We start from the raw sequence: 17,581 nt of genomic DNA on the forward strand, positions 1-17,581 counted from the left end.
GCCACGGGGCCCAGGCACCAGGTACTTACTAATGATACAAAGAAGGGAGAGAAAAAGGTAGCAAACATTTCCCTTGTGTCCAGGCCCATTGCTTGTGGTTCTGGTCTCTGTACCTAGTGTTTTTTCTTATTCCCTAGACTTCCCAGTCCAGCTTGAGTGAGAATGAAGGATTCCAGGCATTTACATGGTGGTTACGAGGCAAGTATGCTAATTACAATAATGATAATTGCCTCTGCAGTTCTGTTTGCTGAGTTTTCTCCTAAGGGACATGTTTCTTGGCAAGAAGTGTTAGCTAAACAAATGATGCCACAGGAGAGAGGCACCTGGGATCATAAGTCTGAACCGCAGTGTTCAAGAAGTGACAGAAAGAAAAGGACGAGGTCATGGTGGTATGTTCTGTGACATGGAGCCATGTTTCTCCGTTGCCACTGATCTAGGAAGAAAAGTACCTGCCTGCCTGCCCAGTACCCTGTGGGTGCTTGGCTGTCATCCATCTCTTTATGACCTGTCTGCTGAGTACAGGCTTCTTCAGAAGGGCACGTTGTAGCAGTGGACTCTAAGTCTCCAAGGGACCCATTGCTAAATCTTAGATTTATTTTTTTCAGAAGTTAGCTCTTCCTCATGGCAGTGTTCCAAGACCTGACTGGTCAGCAGAATCTCCCGGGAATTGTATCTCTTTGTGGAAGTAATGAGACAATTCCTGTAGTGCTTGGCCCTCCCGTTGTGAGATACAGAGGTGATGCTCCTGCCAAGTGCTTTCTGTGCTGGCAATAACAGGTTGAGACTGACCAGGCGAAAGAGAAAAAGCAAGGAAGGATTCTTGCTTCTTGGCTTTGAAACTTTACACCCCCCCCCTTTAACACAGAAAGATCTTCATGAGCTATTGGAAGAACAGTATCTATTAGGAGAAATTTGCAAAGGATTTGAACAAACCACTTACGGAGGAAAATATTAATGTCCTGTAATTTTTATGTTCAGCCTAGAACTAGTCTAATAAAGAAATGCAACTTGAATACAAAATGCAGTATCTTTTTATTTTTTAAATATATTTTATTGATTTTTTACAGAGAGGAAGGGAGAGGGATAGAGAGTCAGAAACATCGATGAGAGAGAAACATCGATCAGCTGCCTCCTGCACACTCCCCACTGGGGATGTGCCCGCAACCTAGGCATATGCCCTTGACCGGAATCGAACCTGGGACCCTTGAGTCTGCAGGCCGACGCTCTATCCACTGAGCCAAACCTGCTAGGGCATCTTTTTATTTTTGATCTATTATATTTGCAAGATAATAAATTATTATTCTCTTTGCTGCTGAGGGTGCAATAGGACAACCATGTTCACATAAACTGTTTACAGTATAAATTGACATGCCTTTCTGGAAAAAAGTATGGGTTAGGGTTAGGGTGAGGCTTAGGGTTTAAGGTTTTGGGCTAGGGTTAGGGCTAGGGCTAGGGCTAGGGCTAGGGTTAGGGGCTGGGGGTTAGGGGTTAGGGCTAGGGCTAGGGCTAGGACTAAGGTTAGGGTTAGGGCTAGGGTTAGGGTTAGGGTTTAGGGTTAGGGTTTATGGTTAGGGTGAGGGGTGAGGGGTGAGGGGTGAGGAGTGAGGGCTGAGGGTGAGGGTGAGGGTGAGGGTTATGGGTAGGATTTATCATGGTCAGTATTTCCATAACTGGAATAAGAAGATGTGACAACAGGAGGATGACTGAGCAAGGGAAAATCTGGTGACATATTTAAGGGCATATGAAAGGATCAAGCTGCTATGGCTGTTACCACATGTACAAATGATCTTTCCCAGGAAGTTGCTGGGGTCCAGCCCCAACAGGTCCAGGGGTTCCCATGGAGGTGTGGACGGAGTTGGCGAAGAATGAATGACACAGAGGCAGCGTTCAGTTGATCATCATGGTTGGGTTCTCTTTTTATTGTTCCATTACATCATGGTATGTTTCAGGAAACCTTCTACTGTTCCTAGTTTCATGTCCATAATCCTGTCTCTAGTCTCTATCTAGTGCTGTTGATTTTGATCTTGTCTAGGTTAATCTCTTGTGTTCCATTATAAGGGCTATTCCAAGGTCACTCTTCTACTGCTCTACTGATAAGCTACAAGGAAGTGACTGAAGGAGCTTATCCTACCCAGTCAAGGTCATGTCCTCCCAGCCTTGCTGCTTGCCTTCCCTGGGACTTCCCTGTGTCAGTGGGTCTCCAGGGGTATAGGTTCTGGTACTCTCCCTGGTGGGCAAAACCCTGGGGATGTGGGTCAAGCAAGTCCCACATTTATTGCCAATGGTCTTAGTCCAAGTTCTTCATAAGTAGTACATGGTATTTCTGTAATACTAGGGGGGGTTACTCATTGATTTTCTTCCATAGTCCTGTTAACCCCTAAGCTGGGGAAACGACCATTTCTCGGGAAGAGGGTCCTGGTTAAAACACATAGAGCTTAAGAGGGGGAGCAGAAATATGTCCTACACGCCAGGTGCCTTGAAAAATGTAAGCTGTGCAGATGTTTCTTCCATGCAGCGACTACGTCAAACAGCAAGGGTGGATCGGCTCCCAGTAGGGAGGAAAGTTAAATATTTTACAAGAAGCCAAAATCCTCACGTAATACAATCAGTCATCCCAATATCGCCAAAGGTATAGGAGTTTGCACATCACCGCAGTCTATTCACATCATGAAGGAACTAGTCCGCGGAGGCGGTTTCCTCTCTTTTCTGAGAAAAAAGGGGATGAAATTTTCATCAGATGCTGCTTCCAGGTGTCGCATTTCAAATGAAAATTGTATACCCAGGAACCATGCTGCAAGGAACTGACTAGAGGTGAAAAGAATATCCTGACAACTGGTGACTTTGAAATGACTTGTCTAGAGGATGGTGGGTTGCAGTCATCTTTTGACTTCAAGCAGATTCCCCTGAAATGGGCAACACCCGACGCTCTTAAGAATGGGAGATACTGTTCCGAGAGTGATGCATGGAGAATTGGCATCCTCCTCCAGGGGACCTTCAACTTAGGGGTCTGTATATACCCTTTTTTGCCACTGGGGGGAGATTTTTATCCATCTTTTCAGAGTTAAATGAATCGCTGCCTTTTTCATTACCTGAAGAATTTTGACTCCCCCCCCCCCCCCCCCCCCGCCCCACACCCCCTTGTTTTTCTCATTTGGAGAAGGATTATCACATGGATTTTCACTTTTGTGTTTTTAAACTGCCATCATTCCATTTTCTCCTTTTCTTCGCCTCTTCCTTAGGTCTGGTAGCACCTCCAGGTCATTGTTTGAGTGATGCCGTTTCCGACCTTTTCTGTCCTTTTCATCTTTTTTCTCTCTTTCCCTGGATCTACTTTCCCTTGACGTGTCCAATCCTTTCCTGCCTGTTTCTCTCTCCTTACTCTTGATTAGTGGTGAAGAAGTTGTCTCCATTGAGTTATCATTCTCATCAGCACTGCTTTCATGAGATTTAGATGCACTTCCTCTGGAAGATGAAGAAGACCCACCAACAGGCCCATTTTGAACTGCGTTCTTCAGAGTGGGGTCTTTGTGATGAAACTCATTTTCAGGTATCATGTATGACTTCCTACATTTCAACTGCCCAGAGTAGCCGGTAGCTAATGCATGTAGACTACACCTTTTCCCTTTTTCTTCTTTGCAGATTTTATGCACTCTTTTTTCCAAAGCCTGACCCAGATTTAAAACTTTCGAGTAGCAAGGAAGTATTTTTGTTAGCACAATCAAGATATTCCTCATTGAATATATTCACCTATTTCAAGGCAATGTACCGATGCCTTGGTTAGTTTGTAGTGCCATTTATGTACCACATGTCGGAAATTTTCATTGTCTAGTTGATCAGCTTGATTTCCCCGATCAAATCCAGTTGCCCGAAGTATAGTAAGGAATCCTGGGTGGTTTCCACATTCTTTTTCATATGTGGCTCTATCACCGTGCCACCTAGTCACAGTCTCTAACATACAGCAAAGAAAGCTCCCATATTGACGCGCTTCATTTTCAGTACAGCTTGCCACTGTGAAAACGATGTCAGAGAAAACTCAATCGTAGCAAAGAAGTGTGGAAAAATTTGGAGTTTTCTCTTGATGTACCAATTCAACAAAACGAGCACAGTAAACAGCATCGACTGCTGAAAAAATACATCGAGGAAATATACACAGCTGTAAAAATTTTGTGATGGTCTCCTTTGGTGTAGACTTGGCTAAAAGCCAGTTGTCCTTTTCCAGTTTCAGTCTCTGTAGAACTCGCTGTACATGTTCCATCTGTTTCTTTTCTTTTTCAAGCAACTTGTCCCGAAGAGCACTACAGTGCTCCTTTTCTTTTTTCTTTTTCTCTGGAGGCATTTCTTGATTGTCATCAAGTGCTCTCATCTGGACTTTAAGTTTACTGACTTCCCGTTCATAGCTGGTGTGTGGAACTGCAAGGTCATACGTTGTCAGTGACCAGAATGTGGCATAGAATCAAGGGCTGATGTCATCCCAGACATTGGAAAAGTGCAATGAGACTACCGCTTCACGGACAGATGCCATCACCATTTCACAGGCTGCTATGTACTTGTGGACTTTATGTTGCTGTTTACTTCCCTTGTCTGATTTTTTAAGTTCATCATATTTGGATAAGATATGGCGTGCATATGTTGGCCTAGACAAGAAAAATGCTGCATCATGGGGTATATGAAATTCGTGATAAAGCACATCAATCAAAGGCACTCTCTTTGTGTACTCTTCTGTGCTTAGATTCAGTGCTAAAAATCCACCAAACTGTACCAGGGTATCATGACACTGGTCATAGAGCTTTCCCACCAGTTCCACATCTTTCTCTCCACCTTCCTGAAAGATCACCCTATCCCACTGCTGAGCTATCATCAAAACAAGGGGAAGAGCAAGGTCATAGTCCAATAGGGCATCCTTTAGTCTCTGGGAGGATTTTTTAGTGTTTCTGGTCTGGCCACAAGAACCTCCCTCAGCTCTTAGTTGCTCTCCACCAGTCATGGCCTCTAGTTGCTCCGTTGTCATCGTCTCTTCCCTCGTGATTTCTATTCCTGCCATTTTATGTACCACTTCTTGCAATATAAGCAGGCCAATACTTCTGCCTGCCTTTAGCTGATTAGCCACATATTGCAGAAGACCAGCCAGATCCATTGGATATTTAGGAAAGACTGCAGCACAGAAACTAACAAGAGACCGAAGCCAGCTTGAACTGGTTGTATCGTTGTGTTTCATCCTTTCCTTTTCTGGATTTGCTGAAGCCTCAATGATACAATAGGCCAAGACATCGTAATTCAATGAGGTGAGGCATTCCAGTGAATCTACTACAGGTGCCATCAAGTCATCACACGTCTGTATTTTTGCCAAGATATAATCAAACAAAATAGTTGGATTGCTGTGGCTCAATTTCCCAATTTGTCTTCCAGAAGGCCTCACATTTTCCTTGGTGAGATGGTTCATGATATCTCTAGCTTTGTCTATCATTCGAGTTTTAACCTTTACTAAAAGTAGGGACCTGTTGTAAGTTTCGTCCTTCCACTGGCCATACAAATGATATCTATGCTGATATGGAAATGTTTATAACATTCCCCATAGTTCCTCAGTCATACAAGCATTGCAGTCCATTAGATAAAGAGATGGAAGTAGGGCCTGGTCAGTAATGCCAAGTAAACAGCTAAGAATAACGTCCACTTTCTCTTGATCCTCTTGTTTCCTTCCATCAGACTGAAGCTCCTTCATAAAGGATTGGCCTATGCGCACCACTTTTGCAAATAAAATGGGATCCCAAGAAAGGTGGGGACCGAGGTAACAGAACGTATTGAAGGCATCTGTCCTCAAATCCTCAAAGCTCTCTGCTTGTTTTAGCACTCTCTTATTTTGCAAAGCATGAACAGGTGAGCCTTCAGCGCCTTTAGGAATGCCAACTCTTTGGTAGAGAGTCTCAATAGTTATGTGAATAAGCTTGCAAATAGCAAGAGCTATCAGCTTGTGGGAAGCAACATAGTATGGAGCCATCCGATCCATCATGTTCTGTGCATGCTGCCAATCGAAATCTTTAATAAGGCTTCTAACAAACCACATTTTTGGTTGTCAGGTGGCTTTTCTACTTTCTCCTATTCCTCCTCTTCCTTTGCCTTCTCTTGCTTATCCATTTTTTCAGAAGACAATACAGCCACCGTTTAGTTTTTTAAGAATGGCCTTAGCTTCCAACATTTCTTGTTTATATTCATCCATCATGCAATTATCAGCTGGAAGAAGATGTACATAGAGTTCATTTAAATCAATAAGATTACCTTGTAGGAGCACTGCTGCAACACTGTATAAAGAAGAAGGAGTCTCTCCATTTGGCTCCTGGTAACACTTGAATTTGAACCCAAGTATATGACAAAGTGTTTGCGGCTCACACATATTCACACAAGATTCTAATAAGGATATAAAGAAGTCATCACATTCTGGTCTGCATTCAAACACTTCTAAAATGACACCCAAAACTCTATTGGGATCTAGATGAAAGCATCCTATTAAGGATTTGATATTTTCTAAGATTAAATCACCAGTCATATTTCCCGATAAATCTTGCCCCAATTCAACAGTCAGCTTAGCATAGCCTTCATTCTCTTCTCTTAACAAGTTGAACTTTTGCTGCGTATAAAAGAGTTTTGTCTTGATTTTCACTGATCTTTGATGGAATTGCCATGATTGCTTGATGAGTCCTAATGATTCCAATGTTTCTGGATCCAGGCGTTCCTTTAGAATCGTGTCTGAAAAGAAATACAAACACACTGATACCAATTGCGTAAAACAGTCTCTTTTGCCCTTCTAAAACGGTTGTCTCCATATTTAACATGCAAAAGACATCAGCAACAATGGAAGGCGCATCCTCACGAAATTCGCTGATGTCATTGAAAACATCAGCTGCTTGTTTGGGCTTCAGATTTCCTTGAATGACATGGTGTGATAACTCATAGAGAGCTCGCTGGAAATCTCTGTAAGTCGAACTGCCGTGGCTCTTGTTTTCGCTGAGAAGCCAACATAAGTCCAACAGGTCGCCTCTCCCTGATTTCTCCCAGTTATTTATCCACTCGACCGAGACCAACACCGACGCTACCTCCATCTTCCCCGCCTTAGTGACAGAGGCCAGGAAGTGCCTCATCTCAGCGTGGGGTCAACGGGAAGTACAGCCCACGAGGAATGCCGGGAACTGCGCCTTTGCTTTTCGAGTTTCAGGCCCCAACAATTTCTAAAATAAAATAAAATAAATAATGAAAGAGCATATTATACCAAAGATCACTCTATTAAAGTGCTCCAAAAGTAGTCTCTGCGAACAGAAGGCCCTGGGCCGCTCACCTTGCTGCATTTTATAGCCCAAGAGCTTGGTGGGAGGAGCCAGAGACCCACCAATCAGCCGGCCCCAGGACTGAAACGCCCTCACACATTGGAGGTCAAGTTTAGGGTGGGGAAGCTCATGACCCAGGCTAGGTCCCCTGCACAGCCCGCCCTTCAGGTGGCATTCACCAAAAGCATCTCAAGGAAAGGTTCTCCTGAACCTGGCTGCGATGCCTGGTGTGCTTCACCATCGCCTCTTGTGCGGACTCCTTGGACCCAGTACCCGTGAAGAGTGTTGAGGGGGGGAGGTTATTTTATTTTATTTTATTTTATTTTATTTTATTATTTCTTTGCTCATTTCTCTTCATTCATTGCAATTGATTCTATTTCTGGGCAATGAATGGTTACAAACATCGGTCCCATTTGTATTTTTTTAATCAGTAGAATTTCTGGATTTTAAGGACTATTTCAGTGCTTATCGTTGCCTGTCACATATCTGTCTGTCCTTTCCATCCGTGGCAAACGGATGCCCTTAAACCTAGTGAATTTACTAAAAAAAAAAAAGCTTAAAAATGACCTTAACCACATGCTTCATTTGAAAATTGACATATAACTCTGTAGAATCCCTGTTCACTGTCTCTGCTATCCAAGTTGTCAACTGTCCTTGAATACATCTAGCAGTGATGGAGTGTGGTGTGAGGTAGGGCTTTACCTTGGGGGTGGTTTGGGGTGTGTGTGTGTGTGTGTGTGTGTGTGTGTTTCTCCTGGTTTTTCAACCTCCAATGTAAGGAGAGGCTGTTCATTTGTCCTAAGTCAAGAGTCCAGGTAACCACACAACGAAAGTCTATGGGAGGCACGAGAGAAATAAGAGAAAATAATTCAAACATAGCACTACAGAAAGTCCTCAACTGCTGGAAGCCGGTCCATCCTTGCTGCTTGACACAGTCGCTGCAGGAAAGAAACATCTGCACAGCATATGTTTCAATGGACCTGGCATATATAGCATACTGTTCTTAATATGTTTGCTCCCTTTAGCGCCATGTGTTTTAACCAAGGTCACCTCTCCGAGAAAGGTTGTTTCCCCAGGTGGGGATCTTTCCCTGAGGTTAGGGAGGGGATACAACCCCTTAATTAAGTGCCAGGCGGGTAGTTAAGCTACATAATCTTTACTCCCTGGAATGGAGATAAGAAACGCCCTAACCTTTGTAATAGAAATTGACAGGATTAAAATCGGCTGGTATAAATACGGATGTAACAAGACAATAAACATCAGATCCTCATCAGTTCCTAACCAGAACTCCGACCAGAATTTTGGCTGGAGATCCTGGCTATAGGTCCTGACTAGGCTGCTGATCAACTGAAGGCTGTCTTCGTGTCATTCCTTCTTCGCCGACTCCGTCCATACCTTTGGGGACCCCTGGACCCGCTGGGATTGGACCCCAGCAACTGGCGCCCAACGTGGGGCACGAAGGTAAGTCCCCCCGTACTTGGGACGTACTTGGGATGGATAGGACTGCACTGTAGGGTGCTGCAGACCCCTCCTATAGAGGATAAGTAGGGTAAGCGGGTAGTTAGTACAAAACTTAGATTGACAAGATGGGTCATACTGAGTCTAAAGAAAAAAGACTCTGTGTTAATCTTTTAATGCATCTGCTTGCTAGCAGAGGAGTTAGATTACTCCCAGTCAGATAGAAAGTTTTATAGAATATGCATGTCAATGGGTTCCTGAGGATGGAACTGTTAATTTAACAACTTGGACTAAAATAGGAGAGCAATTTATGAATTATCACACCTTCCATCCGCAGGACCAGGAGGTCCCGGAAAATGCCTTTCCCCCTGGAATTTAATTCGTGGCATCTTGGCACCAGAGGCAGAAACTATTGAACGTTCTCAAACTTTAAATAGTCCCTCGGATCCACCTAGAGAAGACACATCATTATTGTCTCCAGCTCAATCTAAGAGCAATTTAGCTATGCCTACTGATCGGAAGGAGAATAAATATCATAAACATGATCATTGTTCCTTTCCAGTCAGTAGAGAGGAGAGAGGCCCTCCCATTCAAAACAGGCTCCCTAAATTAGAAAGGAAGCCTAAACCAGGTCCTGCGGCTCCTAGGAGCTCCATGTCTAAATTTCAAAGGGCGATAAGAGAAGCTGAAGCTAATGGAGATCTTGAGTTCTCACTCTGCTTCCCAGTTGCATATGAGAATGAGTTTGATGAGGATGAAAGCCCCACCTGGGAGGCTATACCTTACAAAATACTTAAAGAATTAAAATTGGCCTGCTCTGAATATGGACCTCTATCTCCTTACACACTAACCTTGGTAGAAACCCTAGCCAATAAGTGGATGACTCCTTATGATTGGTCACAGGTTTGTAAATCCTGTCTCTCAGGAGGCAATTACTTATTATGGAAAACTGAATATGATGATCTTGCTAAGAAAGCTGTAGCCACTAGCAAAAATTCCAGAGGAGGAGTAACCCTAGACATGATATTAGGAGAAGGTGATTTTAACACGGCTCAGGAGCAAATGTATATGCCCAAAGAGGCACTTATTAAAGTAACCAGTTGTGCAGTAAATGCCTGGAAATCCCTACCTTATACAGCAGGAAAAACAACCTCCCTTACAGAGATTAAACAGAAGATCGAGGAACCATATCAGGATTCTCTTTCTCGCCTCATATAGGCAGTCAAGAGAGTAATCAATAATGAAGAGGCTGCCGATATCCTAATCAAACTGGCTTTTGAAAATGCTAATAATACCTGTCAGGCTTTATTAAGGCTGATTCGCAGAACGGGAACTATAAATGATTTTATAAAACAGTGTGCTGATGTAAGTCCAGCATTTATACAGGGTGTAGCTATAGCTGCAGCTCTCAAAGGGGAGACATACCCTCAATATGTACAGGGCATAGGACAAGCCAGCAATAATACAGGTAATAAAAGAAATATGAACTGCTACTCTTGTGGCTTATCTGGGCACTTTAGCAGAGAATGCCCAAATAGAAATAATAATACTCAAGCCAGATGGCAAGCTCCTCGACAGCCTGAAATACATCAGGGAATAATATTAATCCTCCAAAAACCGTTTGTCCCCGGTGTCAGAAAGGATTCCATTGGGCAAAGGAATGTAGATCGAAATACCATAAAAATGGTCGGCCTTTAAATTCTACAAATCGCTCCCAAGGAGGTTATATCCCATCACCTCAATTGGGAAACTTGAGAAGGGGCCGGCCCCAGGCCCCTGCAATAATAGAGGCATCGACCCTCAACCCCTCTGCTGCAAATTTCAATCCGTCAGTGACCTCTTCAGAGCAACCCCAGGCAGTGCAGGATTGGACCTCCATTCAACCACCCACGCAATACTAACCCCAGACTCGCCAGTAGCAGCCATTCCTGCAGGAGTGTCTGGGCCGCTGCCTGAGGGAACTGTAGGATTAATATTAGGGCGGAGCTCCACCTCGTTACAGGGGATCTTAGTCATCCCAAGAGTTGATGCAGACTACACAGGAGAAATACAGATTTTGCTTTCCCCACCCACCACAACTATACAGATTCAGCCCAACCAGAGAATTGCCCAATTACTCCTGTTACCAATACATAAAATAGGGACAGCTGTTACCCAGGAAGCTAGAGGGGCCGGAGGCTTTGGATCTAGTGATGCAGCATTTTGCATACAAGAGATCCATGCTACTAGACCTACAAAAATTTTACAAATTCAGGGAAAACCAATTGAAGGTATATTGGATACAGGAGCAGATGTTTCCTGCATAGCAGGGAAGGATTGGCCCTCTTCATGGCCCACGCACACCACCTCCACTTCCCTAGTAGGACTAGGCAAGGCATCTAATGTAAAAAAGAGTTCTCAGATTTTAACTTGGGCTGATGAAGATCAACATTCAGGAAAATTCTGTCCCTATGTAATTACGACTATCCCCTTTACATTATGGGGAAGAGATATCTTGTCTCAAATGGGAATTCTATTATATAGCCCCAGTGATAGAGTAACATCACAGATGCTAGACATGGGATTTAATCCAGAAAAGGGATTAGGAAAAGAAAGTAATACCTCACACTCCTCGACAGGATTTATAATTGGGGCCATTGCCCATAGGACTGCTGATCCCATAGTCTGGAAATCATCACAACCAGTATGGGTCGAGCAATGGCCCTTAACATCTGAGAAAATATCAGCAGCCCGACAATTAATTGATCAGCAATTAGCAGAGGGACATATAGAGCCATCAAATAGTCCCTGGAACACACCCATATTTGTAATAAGAAAGAAATCAGGCAAGTGGAGACTTTTGCAAGATCTAAGAGCCATAAATGACACCATGGAAGATATGGGCTCCTTACAACCTGGATTGCCCTCCCCTGTGACAATTCCACATGAGTATTGTGTTGTTGTTATTGACTTACAGGATTGTTTTTTCACTATACCTCTTCACCCGGCTGATTGTCAAAGATTTGCATTCAGCATACCATCAGAAAACTTTAAACAGCCTTATCAGAGATATCAATGGAAGGTTCTCCCACAAGGGATGAAATATAGTCCTACATTATGTCAAAAGTTTGTAGATAAGGCATTGCAAGTTATTAGAAAGAAATTTTCAGATCTATATCTTATTCATTATATGGATGATATTTTGATGTTTCATTATATGGATAGCTCATACAGATCGGGCTACTTTACAGGAAATTCTTACTCAGACCGTCCTTGCTTTAGAAGAACATGGTCTAAAAATAGCCCCAGAAAAGATTCAGACTGAACCTTCTTTTTCCTACTTAGGCAGAATATTACATACCTCTACTATCACCCATCAGCCTTTACAATTAAGAAAAGATCATTTAAACACATTAAATGATTATCAGAAACTATTAGGTGATATCAACTGGGTCAGGTCATATCTAAAAATAACCACTCTTGACTTAAAACCTCTATTTGACATTTTAAAGGGAGATTCTAACCCTAAGTCTCCCCGACAATTAGCTGTAGAAGGAGAAAAGGCTATAGCAAAAATAGAACAGGCCATCAATAAACAGCAACTACAGTATCTAAATTATTCCAAATCTTGGGCCTTAATTATTCTAGCCACTAAATATACTCCTACAGGATGTTTATGGCAGGAAGGACCATTAGAATGGATACATTTACCTGTCACTCCTAGGAAGATTGTACCATCTTATCCTTCCCTAGTGGCCACTCTCATTATCAAAGGTAGATGCCGCAGTATCGAACTCTTTGGAAGAGAAGTTACTGAGATAATAATACTTTATAAAAGAGAACAATTAGCCGAAACCGGTTTGGCTCAGTGGATAGAGCGTCGGCCTGCGGACTGAGAGGTCCCGGGTTCGATTCCGGTCAAGGGCATGTACCTGGGTTGCAGGCACATCCCCGGTGGGGGATGTGCAAGAGGCAGCTGATCGATGTTTCTCTCTCATCGATGTTTCTAACTCTCTCTATCTCTCTCCCTTCCTCTCTGTGAAAAATCAATAAAATATATTTAAAAAAAAAAAAAAAAAAGAGAACAATTAGACACACTATTACAATTTGAAGAAGAGTGGCAAATAGCTATAGGTAACTTCCCAGGACAAATTTTACATCATTTGCCAAGATCACCTATATTGCAATTTCTCTCCCTACATCCATTTATATTTCCTATTAAATGTTCAAAAGAGCCATTATCACCTCCTGCCTCCTTAGTATTCACAGATGGCTCCTCTAATGGTAAGGCAGTAACAATCATTGACTCAATAACCCATGTTCAACAAACCCTAGAGACGTCAGCCCAGAGAACGGAGCTTTTGGCAGTCATTTATGCTTTTGAACAATTGCAACAGGTTCCCTTTAACTTGTACACTGACTCTCGATATATAGTTAAATTATTTCCTCATATTGAGACCGCCTCTCTCCCACAAGGAAGAACAGCCATTTTCTCTTTGTTAACTCAGCTACAAACTTACATTCATAAATGAGAAAAGGCTTTCTATATTGGACATATTAGAGCTCATTCCTGCCTACCAGGACCCTTAAGCGAAGGAAATTATCAGGCGGATCTACTAACTCGCCCAATAGTTTGTACAGCTCTAGAGGAAGCCCGGCGGTCTCATGCCATTCATCATCAAAATGCTTCTGCTCTCCGTCTATATTATCGCATATCTAGAGAAGCTGCTCGAAGTATTGTGCGTGACTGAGGCCATTGTCCTACTCATTTTCCTAGCCCTGCTACTGGAGTTAATCCAAGAGGACTTAGACCCTGTGACTTATGGCAGATGGATATTACTCATGTCCCATCTTTTGGCAAACTTTGCTATGTGCATGTTTGTATTGATACCTTTTCTTATGTTATCCTTGCTTCTGCACGTACAGGAGAAGCCTTTAAAGATGTAAGTCAACATTTATTCCAATGTTTCTCCTACCTAGGAATACCAAGGGCACTTAAAACAGACAATGGGCCTACCTATACCTCTAGAGCTTTTAAAAACTTATGCTCTACATTCGGCATCGCACATACTACAGGAATATCCTACAATCCTCAAGGCCAAGCAATAGTAGAAAGGGCTCACCAAACTTTAAAAACACAAATTAAAAAATTACAAGAAAATGAGTTTAAATATTCCTCTCCTCATCATGTTCTACAACATACTCTATTTGTAATTAATAAACTAAATGTAGATTCTGAGGGAAATTCCCTGATGTACAGGCATTGGAACCCTGATCTAACTAAACCTAAAGTCCTCGTCAAATGGAGAGACTTGCTTACAGGAACCTGGAAGGGACCTGATGTACTTTTAACCTGGGGGAGAGGATATGCTTGTATATTTCCACAGGATGCAGACTCACCTGTGTGGATTCCATACCGTCTAGTCCGACCTTATGTCTCACCGCCCTCTGTTTCCACCTCACCCTAGCACACCTGACCAGTGCCCATCTGCAGCAGATGTGCAGCCCTGAGCTGGAACAATCTGTCATTGGGAGGATCACATGTGCCTCCTTTTTGTCTTTCCACATGTCCCAGCTTTGCCCCACATCTCCTTTCGTTTTTCCTTTTTTTTTAATCTAACTACTTGTTTGCTGGTTCTTTGGCCTTTCTCCTTCTCTCCTGAACACAGCCTTTTCTAGAATCTCCCTACCCTACTGTTCCAGGAAGGGCACTTCCCTTTTCTGCCGTGACTATGGATGTCTGGTATATGTCCCATACATGGAGTTGTCTTGTGCCAAGAGCCTGACATCCTGGGCTGAGAAAGCCCTGTCCCGGGACTCTCCTTTGTCCTGTATTGGCCCCTCTTGCCCTCGTGTCAAGAGGGACCCTCTTCTTACAATCCAATTGCCCATAGCTGTTTCCTGAGCTCTCTGTTCATGCTGAGGTTGAAGCCTCATGGTGGCTGGTGCCATGGATCTGTCTCTCACCCAATGGCATGAGCTGGGCCCTCCCTGGAGAAGAAACCTCGGTTCCCCAAGATATGTGATCAATGCCTGGGCCCCGCCAGTAGGCAAGCGGATCCCAAGGCAGTTGCTGGGCATGGAGGCCACGGGGGCATAGGCTACCAAGGAGACAGAACTGAACCTCACATCACCCTGCTTGGCCCCAGAAGATGGCTGGTTAGTCAAAGACGGGTAAGATTCCTCAGGGAGGAACAACCTAAGACAGGCACAGTCGCAGAGGGGCCTGCAGAAGAGAACTTGGGGGTCAACAAAGGTGGGGCACAGATCCTCACCCCCCCCCCCAATTATGCAGGGGCTTGAACACTCGCCCCTTCTGAGGGAGGTCTCCTGCCCCCATGGCTGCTTCCCGCTTCCCACGCCCAGCTCAGATCGGGACCCAGATAACAGAAAGAGACTTGGCCCAGCTCAGATCTGGACCCAGGTAAAGACAGAGACTGGCTGACAGCAGCTGCCCCCTCAGTGCAACAGGACTTGTTTCCCATTTCTACCTTGGACCACAGGGAAAGGGGAAGATGAAGGAAAGGGCTGTGTCAGGATGCTGCCTTCTTCCCTTTCTCCTTTTTTCTAAACACTTCCATACCTTGTAGTTCTTTTGCTTTCTTTTCTTTTTCTCTCTACTACCCTCCATCCTCTATAACAGCTGACCCAGAGGACACAGCTTACTCCTCCTTGGACACCGACACCACCATCAAGCACGGCCCTGATGGACCCTTTGATGCAGCCCTTCAACTCGCTGACACGTCGGGAAGCCCGTCGCCAGTGATGCCGCCCGCTAGCCAGACCAACAAGGACAATCAAACCAACAACTTGAGGACAGCTGAAATCTCTTGACTGAAGAGGCCGGCAACCTCCTAAGGAATGGGGCTCCTTGTGCGCTTCATCCACTATGTTTATAGCTATGATTGTTATCATTGCTTGCCATTCTTCTTCCGAGTCTTAAACAGCCCAATCTGAGAGGTGGCCGCTGATTTTTATGCGCTATCATTTAAAAAATAAAAAAGGGGGAATTTGCCGGAAGCCAGTCCATCCTTGCTGCTTGACACAGTCGCTGCAGGAAAGAAACATCTGCACAGCATATGTTTCAATGGACCTGGCATATATAGCATACTGTTCTTAATATGTTTGCTCCCTTTAGCGCCATGTGTTTTAACCAAGGTCACCTCTCCGAGAAAGGTTGTTTCCCCGGGTGGGGATCTTTCCCTGAGGTTAGGGAGGGGATACAACCCCTTAATTAAGTGCCAGGCGGGTAGTTAAGCTACATAATCTTTACTCCCTGGAATGGAGATAAGAAACGCCCTAACCTTTGTAATAGAAATTGACAGGATTAAAATCGGCTGGTATAAATACGGATATAATAAGACAATAAACATCAGATCCTCATCAGTTCCTAACCAGAACTCCGACCAGAATTTTGGCTGGAGATCCTGGCTATAGGTCCTGACTAGGCTGCTGATCAACTGAAGGCTGTCTTCGTGTCATTCCTTCTTCGCCGACTCCGTCCATACCTTTGGGGACCCCTGGACCCGCTGGGATTGGACCCCAGCACTCAACATACAGGACAAGAGAACAGGAAAACAAAAGAGAAACAGAGGATTCCAAAACACTCAGTAAAAAATAACATTGCATGCACCCTTAACTGGCGATAAGCTCTTCCAGTATAAACAGATGACAAGATCAAATTGAAAGACAAAACAGAGCCCTGCAGATGTGGCTCAGTAGGTGAGAGGACCTATCATGCAATGGAAAGCTGAAGGTTCCATTCGGGGTCACAAGGGAATCCTGGTCAAGGACACAGACATGGTTGCACTTACCAGGTTCTATCCTGGCTCTTGGCAGGTTGCTTTTGTGGGAGGCACCAACCCATGTTTCTCTCACATCAATGTTTCTCTCTCTCTCTCTCTCTCTCTCTCTCTCTCTCTCTCTCTCTTTCTCTCTCCTTGTGCTGAACTTGGCTGCGATGCCTGATGTTTATTCCTCCAAAGGAGGGCATGGAGTAGGGGTGCCGGAAAGGGGAGACTAGAGACACAAAAACACCAAACTAAGTGGGCCTTGAAGGTCATGGGAGGCTGAGGTTGAAGTTGAGGTGAATAAAATGTGTGTGCTTTTGTATATTAGCTCTGAGCAGGAAGCTAGAGGCCACCAGCAGCTGGTGGAGGCAGGAGAGGTGCTCCCCAAGAGCCCCCGGATGGAAAGGGGTTGCAGAACACCTGTCTGTAGCTGGAGGCATTGGGATCTTCTGCTTGGAAGACTTGCAAGGGTCTTTGCGGAGGGAGGCTGCTGAAACCAAGGCCCCCGTGGTGTACGGGGGCTGAAGGGAGCGCAGGGGTGGTGGGGAGCAAAGGGCCAGCGAGGAGCACAGAGCCTGCTGGGAACAACCATGATGCCAAACATGACCTGACATGATCAGAAATGAAACCCAATCACAAGCACGACATGTGCAGAGTTTTATTAGTACGGGATAAAAAGTATATGCAGCAGAATTTAATAAATCATTTCATACAGCATAATACATAAAAAAATAAGTAAAATACCCCCCCCACAAGATGTGATGCGTCTTCCCGGTGTTCAATGATGCCGCGAGAAGGGGGTGAATCCTCCAAGTCCAGGGAATGCGATGGGAAAAGCACCAGGAAGCCGCAAGTCGCAGATGTGCACACTCTGAAAGTTCGCCCAGTCCTACGGGCGCTAGAGCACACTGCCAGGAGGAGTGTGGAGGCTGGGCTGGGTCCTTGGGAAGGCTGTGGGCAGCAGCTCTCCAGTGGGTCCCGCACCAGCAGCAGCTATTGCTCTCCCAGCGCTGTGAATGGGCAGCGAGGTCACGTGTG

At 44.5% G+C, this 17,581-nt stretch overlaps 1 pseudogene; it reads right to left on the bottom strand.

Annotated features, from left to right (window-relative positions):
• Positions 1–2,377: 2,377 nt before the first annotated feature.
• LOC139000910 (THO complex subunit 2-like) lies at positions 2,378–7,094 on the bottom strand (annotated as a pseudogene).
• Between the last annotated feature and the right edge of the window lie 10,487 nt (positions 7,095–17,581).

Source organism: Myotis yumanensis, unplaced genomic scaffold (genome assembly GCF_028538775.1).
Source record: "Myotis yumanensis isolate MYYU_CA2020_CCGP unplaced genomic scaffold, mMyoYum1.0.hap1 SCAF_41, whole genome shotgun sequence".
Lineage (NCBI taxonomy): Eukaryota > Metazoa > Chordata > Mammalia > Chiroptera > Vespertilionidae > Myotis > Myotis yumanensis.